The 23,409-nt window shown below is 42.8% G+C and overlaps 1 pseudogene; it reads left to right on the plus strand.

The window, feature by feature from the left end:
• The first annotated feature begins 6,627 nt into the window (after nucleotides 1-6,627).
• Nucleotides 6,628-8,004, plus strand: LOC149263086 (uncharacterized; annotated as a pseudogene).
• Nucleotides 8,005-23,409: the final 15,405 nt, after the last annotated feature.

Here is a 23,409-nt window from a genome sequence, read left to right on the forward strand (position 1 = left end):
CATTGAGGCAAGCCTAGGTGCACTACTTCCACACCATTGTACTCTTGCTCCAATTATTCAATAAAATGGCTCAGTTGGTTGACATTTCTGGAGTTCTTATGGGTATTCACTAAATTTTCTGAAGTTTTGTGTTGCATGTACTGTTTTGCTTTACATATCATTGTTTTTCTTAATTGTGACCATTACAATGGTATCATAGCTCTGATCTAGGCTTGGTTGTGGGGGAAATTTCGTACGAACAAGGAGGATAGGAACAACGTTACTTACCGAAGGCAGAGGTACCGAAGCAGGGAGAGGGAGTTGGAGATTACACCTGATATTGAGGCATGTGGGAAGGCAGTAGTAGTAGCAAATATGGGGGAGTCGAAGCATAAGGAGGAAGCAATATTTGATAGCCTCTTAAAGGGCCTAAATGATTTAGCCAAGGGACAGAAGGAGATGTTGGAGGAGATCAAGCAGTAGAATAGGGACAAGAGCATCCACCATGAGTTCCTATTTGGAGAGACTTCAGGGGCCTCACAATAGTACGACCACCCATCACCAACCACTCACCCACCAGCTTTCAGTGGACCAACCAGGACTACACTACCTACTTTTCTACCATCAGCACATAGTGAGAAAGGTGGGTCGGATGACTAGATTCCCATGGGAGATCATTTCATGGAGTGGAAATCCATGGGGGAAGATTTCAAGGCATCCTTGTCCTTCATAGATTATTTCCAGCTCAAACAGAATAAGAAGGGTAGGTACAGTGCGGGACCGAGCACATAGAGTTCAGAGTTGCAACATACTATTAGGAGAATGTATTTCCCCATGTATGATGGATCTACTAAGTTCACATCTCAAGCTTGGGTGGAGAACTTGGATTCCTATTTCCAACTTAATCAAATGACGGAGGTGGAAGCCATCAAAATAGCTACCTTGCACTTGGAGGGGGAGGCACACAATTGGTGATTTCATGACTTGTCCACATTAGGGCATGCCAGCATGACCTCCTATGAGGACTTCACACAAAGAGTGGTGGACCGTTTTAATAGGAGTGACTCAAAGGCTCACTTTAGGGAGTTGACCCAGCTTAGGAAAACTAGCCACCTAGAGCATTACGTATCGAAGTTTTTGAGGGTCTTAGTGATGGTGCCAAATTTTTATGATGCCAGGAGGGTGTACACATTTAGAAAGGGGTTGCTTGAGCCATTGTGTGCACTAGTGAAGTCTCGCAGACCCACTACTTTGTAGGAGGTTGTGACTTGTGCCAGGAATTTGCAGGGGGATATCCCTAAGACTAGAGCACCCATTCCATCACGGGCTCCCTACCCACAGAAGGGGAATGAAACCAGGCCCCCACCATAGCGAGCATCCCAAGGGCAAGGGAATTTAAAGGAGTAGACCATGAGAGACCTCTGGAGAAGGAAACTAAACTTTACTTGCTGGGATTCATGGGCACTAGGCCACCGGTGCACAACGGGCAAGGCCCACTACATCAAGTTCTTCTCGGATTGCAATCAGGAGGATGATGTGGAGTTGGATATTGGTGGGGGAGACAGCAAGGTTCAAGCAGAGAGGGGACCATTACCACCTGGGGGAGCACCCTTCACACCATCTGGGGGAGTCCTCGCTTCTTTGTATGAAATTCCTAATTTTTTGACCTTGAGGATCCGAGGCACGGTGTTGGGATAGCGTGTCTTAGTCTTGGTAGACAATGGGGCCACCCACAATTTCATTGATGCCCAGATGGTTCAAAGGCGGGGTATCACTACAGAGGAGTTCGACGGGTTCTCAATTCTGGTGCCAAGGGACAGGACTATGCAATTTACCCGATATGTCCCCACTTTGACGACAAGGAAAATTTTAGGGGCTAATATTCACAAGTGGGCTAATTTTCCATGTTTTTCCAAAAAAACGATTCGTTAATTTCCATTTTTTCTAAAAATGTTTGTTACACAGTATTTTGTCACACCTCCTGCACCTCCCTGTGACATACCCCAAAGTGCCTCAAACATGACCATTATACAGTTTACTCATCCAAGTATACAACTCAGATCCCTCCTAAGACTTTGATTAGAAAATGCCTTGAGTTTTCCCTGAAGAAATAGCTCTTACAACCCTAAAATGAGGATCATCGCTCTTTTGAGGCTTAAAACATCGATGGTCACCTATTGCACTGTACTTGACCAGTGATGGCATTTCTTTGTTCCCTTGCATAGCCGCAATGATCCCAAAAATGTAATTTTCCCAAAGAATATGAGAAGCTTCGTGATCTAGAAGCTTCCAGAGTAGTGAGCTGAAGTTTGTTTCACATAGATGAGGTTGAATTCTCCCAACTTGGCCTCTTTTTCTTATCCCTATGAGCTACCTCCTTGAGATGAGGGCCTAATCCTATCTTTGGAGAAGTTCTAACTCCCTCTCCCAGCCTATAAATTCATCCTCTCCCATTCCCAAATGGTTGGTCTATGTCTATTTACACCCTTATGCTAACCTTGTGCCTAGAGGCTATTCATTAGACTTGGAGAAGGAGTGCTTGGAGAGTTCTTGGCTTGGACTTGGATTACCACTCAAGGAGAGCCTTTCAACATCAAGGCTTTGGTTGTAAGCTTTCCTTTATTTCTTAATAATATACAACTGCTGGTTCATCTTCACAAAATATATATGTTAATGTATTATTTAGCTTGACATTCCTTGATCAGTTAAGTAGGTTGTTATTGGATTTTCTATTGGTTTTGGCATGCTTTCTTGTCTCTTGATCACTTGTGCAGGTACATAAACACTGAGAGAAGTAGGAAAGTGTCTGTAACACAAGCGGTTCGAGGCCCTCAACAATTGAAATCGGAGTAGCATCAGAACAAGGTAGGCCATCTCTTTCGTTCTTCTTTTCAATTATAACCTAGGAAGATGTCTAGTTGATTATCACTTCAATTGCTAGACCCACTCCTTGGGCTAGAGGGATTGTCTTTGTCCAGAGAGAGGATTAACCTTGTCAACAAAATGGAGACTCTGCTGGGGAGCCTATCATCCTTTCCTTCCATTTCTTCACCTTGTCTTTTAACGAGTTTGATCAACCATTCATTATTAAATTTCATTGCTTGTCTGTAGTCAGTCTCACTTTATGGTAGATGCTTGAAGGTTGTTGATTTAAGTTGTTCTTGAATATTTTGTGGTTTTTCTTTGTTTTTCTCACCCATCATGTTTTTAGCCCTAACACTTGTGATGATATCGCGGGTTGTTGATTACAGTAGCGATGATCGTTGCTTTTCTCTTAACAAGTGCGATTATTGTAGAAGTTAAAGAAATTAAGGGTTTGTCTTCTTGTTTTCAATTCTTTTTGCCTTCTCCCAGTGATTTACCAGTGTGATCTTAGTTGAATCTTTTATTGTTTGATTGCAATCGCCTTTTAACTTGGTTTAAGTGTGTTTGAAGTTTGATTAGCCTTTTAGGGTTTCTAGGTCTTCTAGGTCAACCTTCATCCACTTGTTGGTCTTCTCATCAGAGATCGATTACCTGCGTTAAAGAGTCTTTTGTATGTTTGGACATCCTTGCAGATCACTTTTGGTTCTTGTGTCTTAAGTTGGTTTCATTAGTGTCAGATTGAGTAGATACTGTGAAAGTCGCTTGATTTCCATTTGACAAACAATAGATTACAAATTGATTGTCTCATTTGAATCGAAAGGAAGTGTTTTCTTTGAGTTTTGTGTTTTGAAAAGTGAAAGTGAAAGTGTTTATCTTTTCGTAGTTTTCAAAGCATTTTTCGTTGCATTCAAATCATCAATGTGAAAGATATTTTCATGTTTGTCAGCTTGCTTTCATTCTCTTTTACTTTTGCACTAGATTACATTGATTGCATTTAAGTGAAAAGAAAAAATCATCATTATATCTTAAGGTAGTTTTGCTTTAAGGTTTGTTTTGGAATTGCATTTGCTTATGATATGAAAGATTAGATTTCATGTTTTGCATTTAGCATTTGAAGATTGTCATGGATGCACTTTTGCATTGGTTTGATGCATGATTTGAGTGATCTTCTTCCCTACATAGATAGATTTCATTGAATTGAATAATTTCATTTCATCGTCTAGTTGCATTTTAGGGACATGTAACATTGTTAAGGCCTCAAAATCAAAACATAATACCAAGATAAACTTTAAAATCTATCAATTAATCTAAATATCATTTGAAACATTAACTTTCATACTTAGTGGTCTAGGCTAGAGATGTGTTCTGGCGTCTATAAAACTTAGCAGTTGTCGTTTGCTTCAGCATTAGACAATGCTAGCATGGACTTGTGCTCCCCGTACCATCGCGTATATAAAGGGAGACCCTCATAGGTTGCAAAACTTTATCCATAGGAAGTCGAGTCTTTTGCCCTGTAAATGTGATACACTGAACACAACATTCGGGGAGATTACATGCACATACGTCAAGTCCTTGGTAGATTTATTTGTTGAGGTGTATATTACAGTTCACTGTTACTTGGTACTCCTTTTACCTAGATTCATCTAAGTAGTAATTTCGATCTTTTCTGACTCTTTAAATTTGAAAAGATCATCAAGCAACTTGTCATTTCAAGCTCGCTAAACCATCGAAAGATACTAGAGTCACTTTTTCATCCTTTTCTCGACTCTTAAAAGATGAAAAGGCAAAGTTTTTGTTTCTAAAATAACTTCATGCGATAAACATGTCGAACCCAAGCAATTGCTTCTTGGACCAATATTGAGTAATTCCTTGTTAATTTCAAGATTGTTAAAAAGCCCTCAACGAATCTCCTTTCCTTTTTTTTCTTTTTAGAGGAAGTTATCATGGTTGAACCATTGAGTTCATCTCATAGTTCCCCTTCATTGTTTGATACTGAAGGGTCCTTCCAAGGAGTTCATCTGGAGCTTCCTCAGTCACTTGAAGATCAGGCTTTTGAACTTGGGATTATTCCAAGTATCCAACCTATGTCTTCTCGTCCACCTCCATCAGATTCCTTGTCACCTCAAGAATCTGATCCTGATACCCATGATAATCCTATTCCTACCCCTGAGATTCTGCAGACTCCTGAGAATCCGCAGAGGCTTTTTATCTATTCACTGAATCCGTTATTCAATTCTGTTGTGATATCTCCTCAGCATCCTTACAATCCTTACAATCGGCCTGGTATTTGTTGGCTTAGTGGGTCCCGACCCAAGTTCAGAGTTAAGTTTTCCAAACAAATTCATACACTACTGGCCCTTTCGACATCAACACGCGGAGCGCGGACTGAAGTCTCACCCGAAGTAGTATGGAGGGATGCTGGAACCAAGTTTCCACACCTAGAGATGAGAGTGATGTCATTTTTTGCCCTAAATATTCCTTCATGTAGATAGTTAAGCCTCTAATTCTTATCAATATAACTTCCTTTAACCAACCTCTAGACCTTCACAAAGGTCTACAACTGTCTTTCACGGACCCTAAACAGGTGAATCAACCACATACGTGCCTCTGCAATTACCCTTAGTTTTGTATTTACCGAGATTGGCTTAAGTGTTTGATAACATTAACATGCAACCAGATATTCCTTGCGTAAACAATTATTATCACTTGAGTTCATATGACAATGTAAATCATGTAAAATCGTGCATCAATACAATATTAATTCATAACCCCGTCATTCATCATAACATGATAGCGAATTCATTCATAACAAAAATAAATAAACAAAACACAGGAATTGCTGGAATAATCTCTTTATTAGTGCTTTTGTTCTTCTTACAGACTCAAGACTTCCCTACGCACTTAGCTACAAGGGTCCGCGCACTCAGCTGCAGACTCTGTTAGTTCCAGTCTTCGCAGCCTGTCACCAGTAATCAAAATGGGCTTTTACTATGTCTGGATTTCAGAGATGTTTTTCACATGAGAGTCAGTGAAAACATTTCATAAGTGTGTTTATTAGAAGTGGCTCACATGAAAATTTTAGCTAATGTCAGCTAATTTTCCATGATTTTTCCATAAAAAAGATTCGCCAATTTCCAATTTTGTAAAAGACGATTCGCCCAAATTTTAGAATATAAAATTATTTTACCTTAAAAATCGCCAACATTATATAGAGTGAATAATTTTACAAATATATCAATAAACATTTATAATTTTCATATTATAGTGAGATTCGCCAATGTTTTAAACTTCAAGAAAATTTTCCATCCTTAAAAGCTCGGAAAGAGCTTTCCAATGGTATATCACATTCCCGAAACCGACTTCTGGATAAGAAGATATGACCGAATGAATGATTGATTCAAAGATCTCCCAGTGCAGCAATTCATGTATTTAATGATCCTGAGGAAAAGGAGATGTAGTTCTTGGTAATTGAGAACCCGCTTCTAATTCGTGGCATAGAGCACTGTACATTGCTAACAGTGATGTTATTTTAAATGACAAAGATCTTTAGTTTGCTAAGGTGGTTATACCATCAATGGCTATGCAGACGTATCATCAAGCTCTACATAGTCTGTTGAAGTGTCCATCAAATGGTTCACTTGTTCTTGATCATGTTATAGCACTAGCTATCCATGTGCAGTAGGATTTCAAGAGACTGTTGGGGCCATCAAACCATAGAAGCACAAACCCTCCACTTACTCTAGTTCCTGGGAAGTGGGTTTGCAAGAAAAATAGAACTAAAGGATGCTAGAAACTGTGAAAAAATTAATGCATGGAGAAATTCACATGAGAAAGACAGATACTGTTGATTTGACTCTCACTGAATTTTCACTGAAGATCCCTCATTGCACTTGCTATCCAGTTTGGTGTTAACAAAGTTCACATTCAATAACTTATCCAGCAATATCTTAGATTGCAGAGTGACGATCATGCTCAACAGTCTGACTTATATATAGGAAGGGTGTGTGTCAGCTTTATATAGGATAGAGAAAAATTTGCGACATGCTCTAAAGCCATTATATATAACATTGTTTGAGCGATTGAATGCACATCCTGGTGGCTTGAAGTTCTTGGTTGATGTCCGAGTAGATGTTAATGGAGCTATTGGAGAGGAAAACATTCCATTGTTGAGATCCTTTGATTCAGATTTAAAGGAAAAGCTAGCAACAAGGTTGAGTCCAGTTGTCATCGAACTCCATCGCATTAACTGGGATGATCCTGCATCTTTACTGGAGAAGATTGTGGCATATGAAGTTGTACTTGCTATTAGAAACCTCCATGATTTGAAATGGAGATTGGGAGTAGGCTATTGCTGCTTTGGGTATCTGCATCCTGCTATACCAGCATGGTCTAGCTGGAATCAATATTGGAAATTTTTTAATCAAATGTGTCATTGAGCTAGTTCGACAAGAGATGCCACATGTTAAAATGTTTACCAAAATTAGCCCCATCCCTGGGTTCATGCAGTGACTCTTATCGAAACTAGCATCTCAATCAAAGCTTGCTCAATCTTCTTCCAAAAGTGGTACAGATTATGAGGAAGCTTTGGCTTCTGCACTTAGAGAGAATTTACTTCTCCCAGAAGAGGAGAAGGCAATTATTGAAGCAACTATGGAAACGGATAAGAGTATTGGTCCCATGGAATTATTATTGAAGCTACTAAGCTCAGCCAAACATGACTGGACCAAATCTAAGACACTGTCAGAAATGGTGCAACCTATTCTAATGCAATTATGTGCAAGTTGTTTGTGGCCATAAACTGAGTGATTTATTCCATAAGATAAAGAGTGGTATAAATTAAAGAGCCTTACGCCCCCTCTTTATCCAAGCAAGGGAACCAAGCATCTTTGATTGAAAAAATGTGATATTTACTGAAAGAAAAGAAATGAGGCAAAGGCTCTTGATCCTGTCACAAAATTTCATGTGCAGAATGGAGCAACTGTAGAGCGGTTGAATTGGATGGCCGATTTTTCATAAAAAGGTCTTTGTCAAAGTGCAGGCATCATGGTGAACTACCTATATAGGTTGGAAGAGATAGAAGAAAATGCTCAAAAATATTTCAACACCAGGTATATAAAAACTTCTTCTTACATGGAATATTATTTAGAATCCCAGCCATGAAAATTGTAATTATACTACATGAAACTATACTTTCCTTATCTGAAATTTGGGTCAACAAAGCGATGATCCCAATGGCAAGTCAGGAAACAAATGACAGGGATTCCTTCCTTATTTTAGTCAATGTTTCCAATCAAATATTGAAAATGGATATCACAAGACAATTTATCATTTTCAGTTAGCTTCTGGACATAAAACATTAAAGATGATCATCCTTAGTTTAAATAGGTTCAAACAATTCTGTTTGGTTCTTATCAGTTCAAACTGTGTGCCATGAGTAGTGTGACTGGCAAAATGAAGGAGCAACGTCTTCTCTTGGGGAGGGGAGTAGGAATGCAAAAAGGAAGCAAGGTGAAAGAGCAATACAAAGAAATAGTGGATCAGTGAAGATAAGCCCCTAAGTCAAGTCTCGAAAATTACAATTTTTGTTTAAGAATTTGAGAGCCCAAAGGCCAAGCTCAGCTCCAAATTCCATGCGCCCTGCAGCCACAACACACAAGTCAAACATCAAGCCAAGCCAATCCAAGGAGGTGTATAATGTGCACAATGCGTCAAATATGTTGTGAGTGGTAAGTATTATAAATAAATACATTTTCTTTTGCTTCTTGCATGTGGGATAGATCCAATTCAGAAAAGTGCGGTCATTTATATACGTTGTGCCCTTGGACTCGTTGAAAAACACGACGGTGATCGGCATGAATTGAGCGCATACTTGCTGGAGAATTTTAGTGGCAAAAAATCGTTTGCAGTAGTGACCACGAAAGGCAATAATATCAGAGCCCATGTGGGCATCTCCCCAAGGGAATTTTTTGTTTTTGTATGATCATCTGATACATAGAGGCTAGGGGCGCTGTGCGTAGCCCTTTGGCGTTGTGTGTAGGGCCATCCTCAAGTTTACATAAATGAAGGACAACCAGCATTGGGAGGCATTGACTGGTGATGAGAAGCACTTCATCACTCACGTCCTTGCATTCTTTGCTGCCTCTGATGGGATTGTTCTTGAAAACCTGGCTGGGCATTTCATGAAAGAAGTTCAAGTTCCAAAGGCTCATGCATTTTATGGGTTCCAGATTGCCATTAAAAATATTCACTGAGAGATGTACAGTTTACTGTTGGAAACATATTTCAAAGATCCTAAGGAAAAGAATCACCTATTCAATGCAATTGAGACAGTTCCTTGTCTGAAAAAAAAAGCAGATTGGGCTCTCAACTGGATAGAGAGTGCTAAAAGTTTTGCAGAAAGGATTATCACATTTTCTTGTGTTCAGGGCCCTTTATGGTTGGAGTTTTTGCGCCATTGGTCTTTGTGGGAAGTTACTTTGGCTACAAGAAATCTGCAATTGAGGATCCAGTGAAGACCAATAAAATCCCCAGGCAAATTCCAGTGCAAGCTTGAGATTTTAGGCAGTGAAAAGGAGATCCCGTGGGTAAATAAAGAACATCTGGCAGTAATTTGAAAGGCAAAAACAAGGAGACAGAGTTTAACATTGAGTCAGTCAAAAGTTGGCCCATTTTTGTCATGAACCTGTAGGTGAAAAGGGGAAGTTCATTGTTCCTAGGAAGCAGTGACTATACTTTCAAGTAGCAGTGCAAGACCCGCTTCCTAATTTTTGAAGTAACAGTGTAAAACCTTAGCAACAGACACTTAAGTTTTTGCAAAATTTTCTCAAGATAAATATCACTCTATCATGTATAACTATGGTATGCTGCATGTGATTTGTGGAAAGCCAAATGTAGCAGCTAAATGCTTTCAAAAAAGCTTACAACCTTTACTACATGAAACCTCTTATATGGATCCGTCTAACAGAGTGTTGTATTTCGGCTCATGAAAAGGGACTCGAAACACCACAATTAGATGTGGATTTTTGTTGGTATTTGCATCTGTTGGAGCTGGTCTCGGGCAATGCTTATGTGCCCATCATCTGAACAATAGCTTGGTTGTGCAGCTTGGAATATTAATGATTTTGCCTCAGTTGTGAAGCACTTGTGATTAATTTTGTTGCTGCAATTTCATCAGGAGATGTTCCTTTGACTGTTGTTCAGCGTATTTGGGTCAACCTTATCATGGACACTCTTGGAGCTCTTATGTTGGCAACTGAAACCCCAACTGATCACCTCATGATCCGGCCTCCAGTACGGCGCAAGGAACCCCTCATCACAAACATTATGTGGAGGAAAATCTTATAATTGTGGGAATGTTTGTAGATGTTCCTTTCGTATCTTGTGCATAGATTTTAGGCAATAAAAAGGAGATCTCGTGGGAAAATAAAGAACATCTAGGGATCATTGAGTTTTTGAAGGAGATGTGGTAGTATTGAGCAGATGGAAGAATTTCTTAACCATAAAATCAACAGTTGTTTCAACATCCAAGATTTCCAGCTGTTACACAGTAATTTGTCACCATTGGTCACCGTCCCTGTTAACCCTGTTTCCGTACGTTGGAGGACGCATTCCGGGACCTGTGAGCAGTGACATAACCTAAAAACACTTGCATTATGTTCCCCTGAGTATGTACTTCATGTTCCCTGAAGACACCTTTTGCAAAATATCCCTGAAAAGTGCCCTTTTCCCATTAGCGCGGGTCCACAATGTCTTACCCGCGCCAATCACTGAGATCCTCAAAAGAGGGTGCGACCATTGGCGCTCTGTCTTAGAACAACACCCGTGCCAACCATGTTTGGTAATGATTTTTGACAAACGCGCGCCCAGATGTTTTTTCCCTTCAGATCACGAAGTCTTTTGAGGATAAAGTTTATCTGATAGAGGTCGAGAGTCATCATCTATCCTTGACATCTATCCACAGCGGCTTTTCGGAGATAATGCCAATCCACAATGGGTGTCCTGATGCATTGTATCTTCCTCCCTTCTCCATCTATAAAAGTCTGTCCTCATGCATTAGACAAGCGAGTTTTTGAGTAATGCTAGTTGTGATTATGCTTGTCTTGAGTGATAGTAAGAGTCTTGAAGCATAGGGAGGTTATGCTGCCGGAAGTCTAAGAGAGAGAAGGTCTATTGCAAGATATACATAGCTGCTCGCCCAGCCAGAGGAGAGGTTCAACGTCAGAACCTTGGTTGTATCTTTCTCTGTTGATTATTCATTAATAAACGACTACTGTTATGGTTCCAATCTCATTGTTCATCATGATAATGTTTGGTTTATTTCCTTTATGACTGAAATATAGTTGTATTTTAGTGGATTTTATGCTTGTATTCGCTTTGTTCTTTGCATGTGCAGGTATCCATACGCGGGGATCGCAAGGATTGTGACCTGCCGGAGCAAGGGAACGGGAGTATCAACTCTTCTTCGACATTAGCGTTGGACTCCAGGTTGGTTCTCGTAATCCACTTTCAGTATGCAACTAGGAACTTGCATAGTAGCGTGATTTGATTGTTGCTAGACCCATTTTGGGCTAGTGGGATCACCTCTATCCGCAGAGGGGATTTACCTCTCCAACACCAGCGATGACACCTTCAACAATTCGAGTGCCAGCAAACCAATTCTTCTATTTTAGTGTGATTTAATTTAATTCTTAAATTGTAATTTATTTTATTTGACCGCATAAACAAATGTGGTTGTTTTTATTTATTTATTTTGATTCTTATGTTTAGGAAATCACAATTAATATGTAATAGGGTATATATAGGATGATTTTTGAAAATGTAAGGGTTCGATTTTGCAGTAGAGTGAGGCTGCTTTGGATTGTGTAAAGATTTTTCTGAATATTATTTTTAATGGAGTAGTTTCTGCCATTTATATTTGGGATCCATCACAGTGTTTAATGTCCAACATGTGTTCCTTGTAAGATCACTTACATACTCTTTTTTTTTTTTTTTCTGCTAATTCTTGTTAAAACATTATCTAAGGGAAGTATTAGGAATCCATCCACGCACGATGCTCCTTTCACAATGATTTTGTTAGTAAATTTAGTGGTTATCTTTGCAGAATCCATCCTCTGTTAGATGCTCTGTTGAGTAACATTGTGTTTCTCTTTCTTCTAAAGCTGCCACTGGAGATTCATCCCCTGATTGATGCCTGCAGGGCAGCGAGCTTTCTCCTCTTTTCTTCTCTCATTTACATTTTTTATCTCACTGAGCATTGTGCTTACTTTGCCCCAAGTTTGCCGGCAGAGGCCAAGCCTCAACTCCATAGCCCAATGGTCCTTTATCTTGTTGTTTCGACCCAAAAACTTTTAATCAAATCCCTGTACTTCATAGCTAGCCTAAGATTCACTTATTGCAACCACATTTTGTTTGCAAAGAGAGAGACCTCTATGGTCTGGCAAGGCTAGATGCCAGATCGAAAGCTTGGTCTGTGGTTACCTCAAGATTTCCTTTTCTCAGCCTTGAGGTACAATCCTGAGTGTTAACAGACTCTACTCTAGGCCTCTACGCATACAGTTGCAGAGCCTCTCTTCTACACTAAGACTTCTTCACTCTTACTCTTAATGACCCATTACCTCTTCATTCGTTATCTTCTTTTTTCTTAGACTCTCCTTTTTATACAATTCCATGGGTCCGAAGACCATGGGTAGGTCTATACAAGCCGACATAACTTACATAACAGAAGTGTAAAACAATTTATGAAAATTTACCATCTACGGGCTCTATGACCACATTTTGTAGAGACTTTACACTTTTTACAGTAAAACTTGGGCTTTTGCCCCAAAATTGACCCTAGCGGACCCTATCCCAACAGACCCCCAACAAAAATATTGTGACTCACCCCCAAGTCACCATGTTGGCTCGGAGATCTTACTGCCGAGACCTCCCAGCTCTACTTGTGCCACTTCTACCTGAATCATGCTCTACGTGGCTTCCTATTTGATATGCTCCACCAGCTGCTCTGTTGCTAGTCCTGCACGGTCTTCCTTTATCTTGAGTTGTGTCCTCTATAGGCTCCCCAACTTCTCCTCAATGGTGGCTGAGATAACACAGGCCTTGTCCAGCCAAGGCCCTAATCTTGCCTTGAGGACCACCTCTTTCCTTTTTGTTGCCTCCACTTGTTCGAGCAACTTCTTTGCCTCATGCAGCTTAGCCAATCACTGTGATATAGTAATGGTGTGTGCCATTACTCTTGCTTCATCATACTGCTACTGTAATTCACGAGCTTTTGTGTTCAACCTCTGCAGGTTAGGATCTTCCTGGAGCACCGTGACTACCTCCATGGATTGCTCAAAGAGTGCGGTGCAATCCGCCACCGTGGCATCTATTATTGTGACTCCATCCTTTACATTTGCCTCATGTTGTTCTTTGACCTCTGGTGGAGTTGAAGGTTGTTACTTCAACGCAAGATCTGTTATCTTCAAGTTCAGTTCAAACTGAACCTTGGCCACTTCTATTTTTGCTTCGCGCACACCTGCAGCCAACTTTCTGATCTTGGCGTCCACCACCGCTTCCTCCAAGATAGGTAGTTCAGGGACTGTCTTGCATGCCCCGGCCACCACAGATGCATTCTGCGCCTGGACTTTCTTCCATTCCAACAACGTTGTTGTCTTCTCAACGAACATATGTTTGTTGTTAATGTTATAGTTGCTGATCATGCTTAGCGCGTGCTACTCTCGGGCCTTAAGCTCTGTAATCACACCTGCTTGCAATGTGTGAAGGAAATCACTGGGGAGCGCGACCAAGTTGAGGCCCACATTCTTCAAAGTGCTGACAATTTCCTTGTCAGCGGTTGCCTCTGTGTTCAAATCTCCATCAGGCAGCGCGACTGCCTGGAGATCCATTGTCCGAACCAACTCTCCTTCTTGAGTGGTCCTTGGTGCCAAACTGGTGGATGTCGCACTGCTCTGTCCTGTACTTGCCTAAAGTCTAGTTTTTTGGATCTATAGCTCACGTAGACCCAATTGAATGGTGACCAATGCTTGCTTTTGTTGCTACTTAAACTGTTGCAACAATTCTGCTGTTGTATCCTGTAGCTTATCAATATCGTCCAAGTCACCCTCTGTCAAGGTAATTGGATCTAGTGACAACTTGGAGGCATTTTTCTTCTTATGCAGTCCTTCCTTCTCCTGCTCCCTATACCACTTCACCCAGAAGGGAGTACTTTCCTGCTGATCTTCGCCACCCTAACCTGATTGCTCTTCTTCCTCCGTTTGGGGTGAAGGATATTTCTGGCTTCTATCAGAGCCACACTTTTCTTACTCTGCCTATTCTTTTTCACTGCTCTCCGCTTTTGTTCAGGCCTTTTCCTCAGTCTCCTTGTTGTGAGCGGGATCCCCCAAGGGTAGTTTTGGGGCTAAAAGCCCATGTTAAGTCAATTTTTGTAATATAATTGTAAATACTCCGCATTTTTTTGTTGTGGAGTGCGAAGGTGTTATTTGTCAAAAAGGGTAGTCCTCCCTTAGTTTTGTAAAGTAAAGTTGGCTGTAAGAGACCTACTCATGGTCCACGGACCATGGGATTGTATAAAAAGAGCTAAGCTCTAAGTGTTTTAGGCATCAATCAATCGATCAATAAAATTGCCACATCATGTAATAGAGTGATAGCTTTGAAGAAGAAGTCTAAGTTGTGGGTCGTAGTGTAGATAGCGGCTCTGTAGCTGAGTGCGCAGAAGCCTAGGGTAGAAGTTCGCAGCCGAGTGTGCGGACCCCTGCAGCTGTGTGCGCAGGGTGAACAAAGTCTGTAAACACTTGGAAGATATTAATAAAAGGAGTTATTCTGTAATTTATGTGTCTTTGTTTTTCTAATGTGCTCAGATGTCTTATGTATGAATTTCTCTTATTATTCTTATAAGATGCGCGAATGAATGCAATTACATTTAATAAATGAATGCAATTACGAATATCTGATTACGCAGTGTTAACTTTAAGTATTCGACGAGATAAGCAAATCACTTAGGATAATTGGGGAATCTGCAAGGCCCGCTGCTAAAGCAGCATGAAAGTACCTGAGCCATAGGTTAGGACTGCACAAAGGTCGATCATATACTTTCACGAAGGTATTGAGGACCCCAATAGAAGGTTTGTCTTACAAGCCCTAGAGTGAAGGCAGGGATAGAAGAAATCAAATGACATCACAACCATCTCAGGGTGCGGAAACATGGTTCCATCATCCCGCCATACTGCTTCGGGTGAGACTTCGGTCCACGCACCGCGGGCTGATGCCGAAAGGGACAGTAGTGTAGGGATTTATTTGGCTAATTAATGCTGAACCTGGGTTAGTCCCCCTCAAGCCAACAAATGGTTCTGTTTCTCGACCAGAATCTACATAAGAGATGTTTGATGTCGTATCACTGGAATCCAACTAAGAAGGAGATTGGAGACTGGTTGGATAAAAAGATCCACAAACTCGCGGCACAAGAGAACAAAAACCGCCACTGACAAAGGAACAGTGGTTGGACAGATACCTGTATATAGAGATCCACGAGATATTTTTCCACTCCTTCCCTATTGATCTATACGAGTGGATTGTGAAGCTAGCAGATAGCCAAGGAAGGTGGAAACTTGACGGTCCTATTGTGTGGACCCCGGAGCTAGTGCGAAGGTTGGAAGCATCGGAGGATGAGGTCGCTTGTGCTGTCAATTATTGGCTCAATTGTGTCATAGGAGGATTTGTGAATAAATTCGCAGTTGACACCTGAGTCAGTTACAACGAGGCGGAGCGGTGCTTTTTCAAAGGACCGCGAGGTAAGTACATAAAATCTTTGAATACCTGGATTAAAATGCTATTGTTCAAAAAACGGGTTATGCAACTACCTTGATGTTCGAGACTACGTGAAGCGGAAAAAGTTATAGGACCGAAGGAAAAAAGGGTCTGGAGTATAGTCCCTTGATTTCACCTCCACGAGGTGATGAAGAAGGGATAGCGAAGGTTTCTCCACGAAGTGCTATTCAATTAATAAGACAAGGATTCCCATGAATACCACCTCCACCCACACCACCTCTGAAGTATGGCAAATACAGTGAAGTTGCCTTTGTTCAAAGGCTTGGGAAATGAGGACCCGGACCAATTCTGGTTCATTGTGAGGGTTGTATGGGAAGCTCAAGGTGTTATAGATGATTGTATAAAGAAGGTGACACTGGTTAGTGCTCTGCAAGTTCACACACTAACCTGGTATATTAAGTACTCTAACGATAACCCGAATGCTGGAGTAGCAGACATCCATACAACATTGAATAGGGAATTTAGTAGGCCAAAATATGAGGCACAGTTGACTGTGGGATTCAAATAGATCGCGATGCAACCAGGCGAGATGCCTTGGGAACTAGATTAGAGGCTAAAATGTACAATCCACGAAGCCAACATGAATTTGATAGATGGAAAACATCGCGAGTGTGTTGTCACAGCAGAAGATAACAACTTAGGTAGAGGCCTTGGAGATTTCCATGAGACTACATGAAACTCCGATGCAAGATCCTAATCTAGGAGTTCAACAGATCCATGCACAGTTGAAGAATCTATGCCTTCAGATGCAAATTCTAAAGCAGGACAGGACAATTCGACCGGAGGTATGGTGCTTGAAATGCAAGAGTCAGGGTCATGGCAAAGACCATTGTATGATATTTGCAAACTATATTGTAGGAGGAGGACCGATGCCTTTAAGGCCATAAGCTCAAGTAGGACCTAGCGCGGGGCTTGAATTATGGTGCGTTGTCTGTCAGGTAACTAGAAAACATGCCACGGATAACTGTCACTTGCTACAGAAGTTTGTACAAATGCCGCAACAGCTGTTCTGCAACTTTTGTAGGTCGGTAGGGCATGATGAGCGTACTTGCAGGAGATATGAACTGATGATGGATAGAACTCCCACCTATAGGGTTTAGGCCGAAACGCGACCCCTTGACCAGAGTGTAGGAGTGGCGCGGAAAGGATTTCAGGGGCGCGGAAGAGGACGAGGCAGAGGAGGACCTGGTAGAGGTCGAGGACAGTTGATTTACTACAATTGCAGATGACTAGGATACTATGCTTGCAATTGCACTAATCCGACGCGTTTTTTGTGCAAGTATTGCACACTATTTGATCATGAAACGGAAGACTATCCTACGCTGATAGCTAGGATATGTAACAAAGGGGCGCTACCACCTTCGTCGACTCAGAACCTGCAGATGATGAGGTCTGAGCTGTGTGAGAAGATCCAAATGTAATAGTGCTCATAAGTGGAATCATGACAGGAGATGACAAGGGGAAATAGCCAGAAGACAATACATGGGTTCGCAAAGCCCCAACAAAGGAGGCTGAATTCGATTTGGAGTGCACACGTGAAACCTTCATGGAAGCTAAGAAGAGCTTCGCTAAGGCCTCCACCTCAGGAAGCAAGGATAAGCTTGAGCAGGAGATGGATCCCTCTGTGCTCACAACTTTCCTGAAAACTTGTATGAAGTTACTGTGCGATAGTAAGGTTGTGAAAGGGTTACAAGAACTCATCAATAGATGCACTGTAATCGTGCCAGGTGAGCCACCCATAGTATGAAAGATTGGCAAGCATAAAACAAGGACAGGACGGGAGATGAGACTGGTCGCATAGATAGGAGAGTATGAAATGGATCAGGTCATTTTGGACTTGGGGTCAGATGCGAATGTCTTACCAAAGCAGACTTGGGAGCGAAAGGGGAGACCTGCGTTGCAATGATCTCTGATTCAGCGAAGGATGGAAAATCAACAAAAGATCATCCCCATGGGGCAGTTGCATGGGGTGACTGTGGATACTGAGGGAGCGAGCATGCTAGCTGATTTTGAAGCAATAGAGATAGTGGATGACATCAATCCCTATCCTGCGCTCCTGGGAATTGACTATGCTGCTGATATGAATGAGGTAATCAATCTGAAGAAGCGAAAAATGATCTTTAAGAAGAAATCGTTGTGCCTAATAGTACCCCTCAATCCTCTTGAAGGATCGTGCTATAATGAACCTGTCCACGATTATGAGAGTGATGACGACATGGACTGTATTTATAAGATAACAACGCGAGACAAAGATTGGGTGAATCCCACCGCGGATGGACAAATTACATGGGATCGTGAGAGTTCCTACACTTCAAACTCCGACGAAGAAATAGAACGTTGGCAAAATTGGGTACATGAACTAACTACGTTGAATTGCAACATGATGACCCGGTCGCTGCGCTGTGTGTCATCGGAGGTAAGAAATATTTCTACTTATGATAGTCTGAATGAGGTAGATATCTTTTGGGATGCATTTGAAAGGGAGGTACCAAAAAAATAGCGCTTCGAGGCCTTGGACTAGGCACTGCGCGCTACGCCCACAAGATGGTGGGGTACGCATAAGGGAAGCTTTGATGATTGGCGCAAATGTAGGAGGATGATGAGAACACAATTTAGGAAGCCTAAAATGTGACTCATAGACAAGTGTGATGGGCAGATGATCCGCACGCACATCTGGCCAAATGGACACAGGTTGGTGGAGAAGGATTGGACCATCCTATCGCGTTCACAAGCTGCAGATTATCCAAAGCATAGAAGAACTATTCCACCACTGAGCGAGGGGCTACCTATGGTGTATGTGCTCCAGAAGTATAGGCACTACTTGCTGGGAGGCCAATTTAAGATGTATATATATCACTCCGTGCTGAAGTACCTGGTCAATAAGCCTGTGTTGGGGGGGGGAGAATCTGCAAATGGATCTTATTGTTCTAGGAGTAGGATTTTGAAGTTGTTGTGAAGCTTGGATGATTGAACGCAAGACCAGACCATCTATCAAGCATTGAAATAGGGGAGGAACCTACTAACTTGGAAGAAGGATTGCCTAACGCATAGCTATTTGTAGTGCGTGTTGCGGATGATCATTTTGAGGATATAATACACTTCCTAATAACAGTAACCGCACTGAAGGGATACAATCTCCAACAAAAGAAGGAATTACTGGTGCATGTGACTAATTTCTTTATCATTGATGGGCATCTATACAAGATGGGGACTGATGAGATATTGTGACGGTATGTACCTAAGTTCGAACGAAGCAACATCTCGTGGATGCTCATGGGGGCGCCGCAGGAGGACATTATGTAGGGAGAGAAACCACGCAGAATATTCTACATGCCAGGTTGTGGTGGCTAACCCTTCAATAGGATTCAAAATCATATTGAAAGGTGTGTGATGTATGTTAAAGAACAGGCAGGCCATCGTGGAGGGATGAAATGCTCTTGAATCCACAAATGACATTGCAACCCTTCGAGAAGTGGGTGATAGATTTTGTAGGACCCATTCAGCCACAAGGGAAGACAGGAGAAAGGTACATTATCACTATGACAGATTATTTGACTCGTTGGGCAGAAGCGCAGCCGGTGAAGGATTGCACAAGCTCAACTACTGCGAAGTTCCTATTTGAGCATGCTCTGACACGATTTGGATGTCCGAATAACTTGATGAGAAATCGTGGTATGCACTTCTTGAATGAGACGATCAATGCACTAACGGAGGAATTTCAAGTATATCACCAGAAGAGCACACCTTATCACCCACAGGCTAACGGGATAGTGGAGGCGTTCAACAAAGTGCTCGAAAACGCGCTGACCAATGTTTGTAATGCTCAGCGAAGTGATTGGGACCTACGCATACCTATAGTACTGTGGGCTTATCGAACAACATGCAAGAAGTTGACTGGAAAAACCCCTTTTAGGCTTGTCTATGGTGTGGAAGCGATAATACCTATGGAATACATCATGCCTAGTCTGCGCATAACAGCGCTCACAGGTATGATGGATCGCAGAGCCCTGGAGGAGAGGCTCACACAACTGGATGAACTCGAAGAAGAAAGATTTTTGGCTGGATTTCACTAGCAGGTCCAAAAGCAACGCGAAAAGGCATGGCATGATCGACACATCAAGCTGTGCACATTTAAGGTAAATGACCTGGTTTTGTTATATGATAGTAAGTTTGATAAATTTCCAGGGAAATTCAGGATGCACTGGTTAGGGCCTTATGTTATTAAGGAGATTACCGATGGAGGAGCAGTATAGCTGGTCAAATTAAATGGAGAACCCTTCCCAGGAAAGGTGAATGGCAGTTGCTTGAAGCCATACACCGGCGGTTTGGCCATGTGACTAAATGAAAGTAGCACAGTCTTAGTGCTCCAGGTATCTAAAAGGAGGCACGGGACTATAAACTACACTACCCGAGTTGGGGAGCTGCGTGATTGGAAGATGGTGCGAAGCAAGGATGTGTCACTAGGTCCACGGCAGCGCGGAGGTAGCTATGCTACCCAGGGAGAAATCGCGCAAGTCAGCCGAAAAGTGACTGTTAAAGTCACTGTTCATGAAAAGATGGCAGAAATGAGGCCAAATGGAGTGGATGGACGACATTTAAGATTAAATTTATGGCTTAGATCCTTGAAAACCTGCCGCCAATCCGGTAAGGCTATAAACCTAGAAGCAGAGGAGGAGGATATCGAAGACATCCTCGTGGACAATGAGGATGTGGGAGTGGAAATAGAGGAGGTTGAAGTCCAGGGTGTGGACCCTATTACATGGTTTCCAGAGTATGTCCCTCTACACAAGCATAAGTCCAAGGTCCCAAAGGACATTGATGAAAGTAAGACTCCCCTGCAAACCCCTCTACTGCCGGATGAAATCGCTTTTGACGGTTTGCGTTTGGCATGCGTGTCGATATTAAAGCTCAAAGATTGGGACTTGGCGGACCACAAGAAGTTCCCACACATGGCGACTGAACAGCTAGTGCGCCACATCATAGACATGAAGATGGGGATGAATGCATTGGAGCCGCGGAAGTGACTCAGAGGAGTAGAGAAGGCAGGATTACTCAACCTGCTATAGGTGTCGTACTGTAACCGAACCCCTGTGACAGTGTTGGCCATCAAGAAGCTACTGTGTTTGGTGCATGATGGGTGTCTGTGGCTGGAGGAGCCGATACCCATCACTGATATGTTGATTCATAGAATAACGTGCCTACCTTATACATGCGAAAATCCAGTTATGATCTTTAGCGGCAAGGGTGGCGAGCAGGTGCTCGCAAAATCAATGAAAGAGAAGTTCAAACTGGTGAAGAAGCCACGCGGGTACGTTATCTCCAGCATCTACCACCCCGCTGTGAAGGTGGAAACATAGATCCTTGCAGGGAAGGTGATGCGGAAGTGTCACACTGATGAGGTGCTGACGCCTATCGCCACACTTGCACAACAGTGCGCGGAAGGAGTTCAGTTTAATTGGGCGGACTACCTTCACGGAGAGGTCCTGGTGAACTCCCGCGAAGCGCAAGAGCAAAGCTAGACCTTCCACTACACGTGAGTCTTGCTATCGATCGTGCTGGTAGTGTGGGAGCTACCAGAGGAGAGCCAATTCCCTCAGTCGCGCCAGACCTTCCTGAAGCAGCGAAGTACGCTTTGCTGTGGGCGACCAATGACGCGGAGCGAGTTCGAGATAGCAAGATATTCTGGATCTTGATGGAAATGAATATCAGGATGGCTAATAATCGCAAGCCGCGATTTTCACCCACAATATACGCTAACCTGCAGAGCTATGCTGAGTTTAAAGCTGATTTCCATCGGATATCAATTAGGGTGTGGAAGGACCCTCCGCAGAGGTGGTACGATTTGCCATACCTAGCCACAGATGATTCCATCGATGTGGTGCTTGATAAATGGTCGATGAAGTGGCGCACTACCATGGACTTGGCGCTGGGTGGAAGAAAGTCCACTGCACAGAAGAAGAAGGAAGAGGCCAAGCTGAAGATGATGCAACTGGTCGAAAAGAGGAAAAAAGAGGCTGCTAAGAAGGCCCAGGCAGAACAGGCAGGAAAGAAGGTAGGAAAACAGACAGGTGGTGCCGAGCGGGGCTCTGACAAAGGCACGCGATCACCTTCACCTGTGATCGAAGAGGAGGACACCGAGCAAGATGGCACAGATCCTCAGGAGATGTCTGCCTGCATTAATCACCTGAGAGAGCTGGAGAAGGGAGGGTCCAAAAAGAAATCCAAGGAAACCAAGACCTTGCTGGACCCTATCACATTGACGGAGGGCGACTTATATGACATTGGTGACATAGTTAGAGATGTCACCACGGAGGCCGTACAACAATTTGGAAAGCAGTAGCACATCATCCTAGGGGCCATCTAGATTGGGTTGCAAGAGTTGCAGACCCATGCGTTGCAAACTGGTACGCTGTCCACTAGCTTGGCTATCAGCACATCAGAGGTTGCCGATATGCTGTGAACAAAGGCTTCCAGTGTGATAGTGCTGCCAGATGGAGCACTGACCACGAAAAATGAGGCTGATAGGCCCACTGTCAGCGCCTTGAAGGGAGTTTGAATGAACCTGGCAGTGCTTTAGCGTGAAGCACTCCACCTCTTGCAGGATGGAGTAATTGCAGAGCTAAGGGCCCGTGAGCACTGCGCCCTCTAGGTGATCAGTGAACAAAAGATAAACAATGAGAAGATGGCCCTACAGAGGAATGTTTCCATCGCCACTGAGGCCGAGGCGAATATCCAGAGCAAGAAGATCATATAGGTCGTGGAGGAGGCATGCAGAATGGTCCCAGAGTTGGCCATTTTGGAGGAGGAGCCAGTCAAGGTCCACATCCGCAAATTGGCCACAAGGGTGTGCAACACTCGAACAGAGATTGCGCGGGTTTAGTTGGAGTTGAACCTACATATTACAGAGCTCCAGTTGAGGGCCCAGCCTTCAACATCGCCAAAGGTAAAGGAACAGTGGGCAACCACTGTTACAGAAGCAGTCACAGCGATGGAGAGTGCAGTAGCAGACTGCACACAATTATTTGAACAATCATTTGAGGTCTTGACAAGCTTGTAGGAGGACCCAAACATCCAGAGGCTAGAGACAGAAGTGTGTGAACTCCAACAATGCTATGACGAAGTTAAGGGCACGATGCGAACCGTCGCACTGACACAACAATTAGCTAAGCTGCAGGAAACCAAGCAATTGAAGGAATAGGTGGATGCAACACTGCACAAGGAAGCAGTGCTGAAGGTGCGATTAAAGCCCTAGCTGGAGGAAGCTTACATAGTCACAGGAAACATTAAAGGCAAGCTTGTGACTCTGCAAGCGATGCAACAATAGCTTCAGGCTGACAGTGGAGGGGAAGTAATCGAGAAAATAGTTGAAGGTGCGAAGCAGGTAGCAGCTCAGCGCACGACCAAAGTTGCGGTCATCAGGGTCGAGCAGGACGGGCTTCTCGCAAGATCTCCGCGCCTACGAAGTGACTCGTGGGTGAGTCACGATGTTAGTATTGGGGGCTTGTTGGGAGTGGGATCCCCCAAGGGAATTTTTAGGGCCAAAATCCCATGTTATGTCAATTTTTGTAATATAATTGTAAAGACTCCACATTTTGTGGTCACGGAGTGTGATGGTGTTATGTGTCAAAAAGGGTAATCTTCCCTTAGTTTTGTAAATTAAATTCGGCTGTAAGAGACCTACCCATGGTCCACGGACCATGGGATTGTATAAAAAGAGCTAAGCTCTAAGTGGTTTAGGCATCA

The sequence above is a fragment of the Pinus tabuliformis genome, chromosome 6 (genome assembly GCF_031772625.1).
Source record: "Pinus tabuliformis cultivar Carrire ecotype Pingquan chromosome 6, CPIR1, whole genome shotgun sequence".
In the NCBI taxonomy this organism is placed as follows: domain Eukaryota; kingdom Viridiplantae; phylum Streptophyta; class Pinopsida; order Pinales; family Pinaceae; genus Pinus; species Pinus tabuliformis.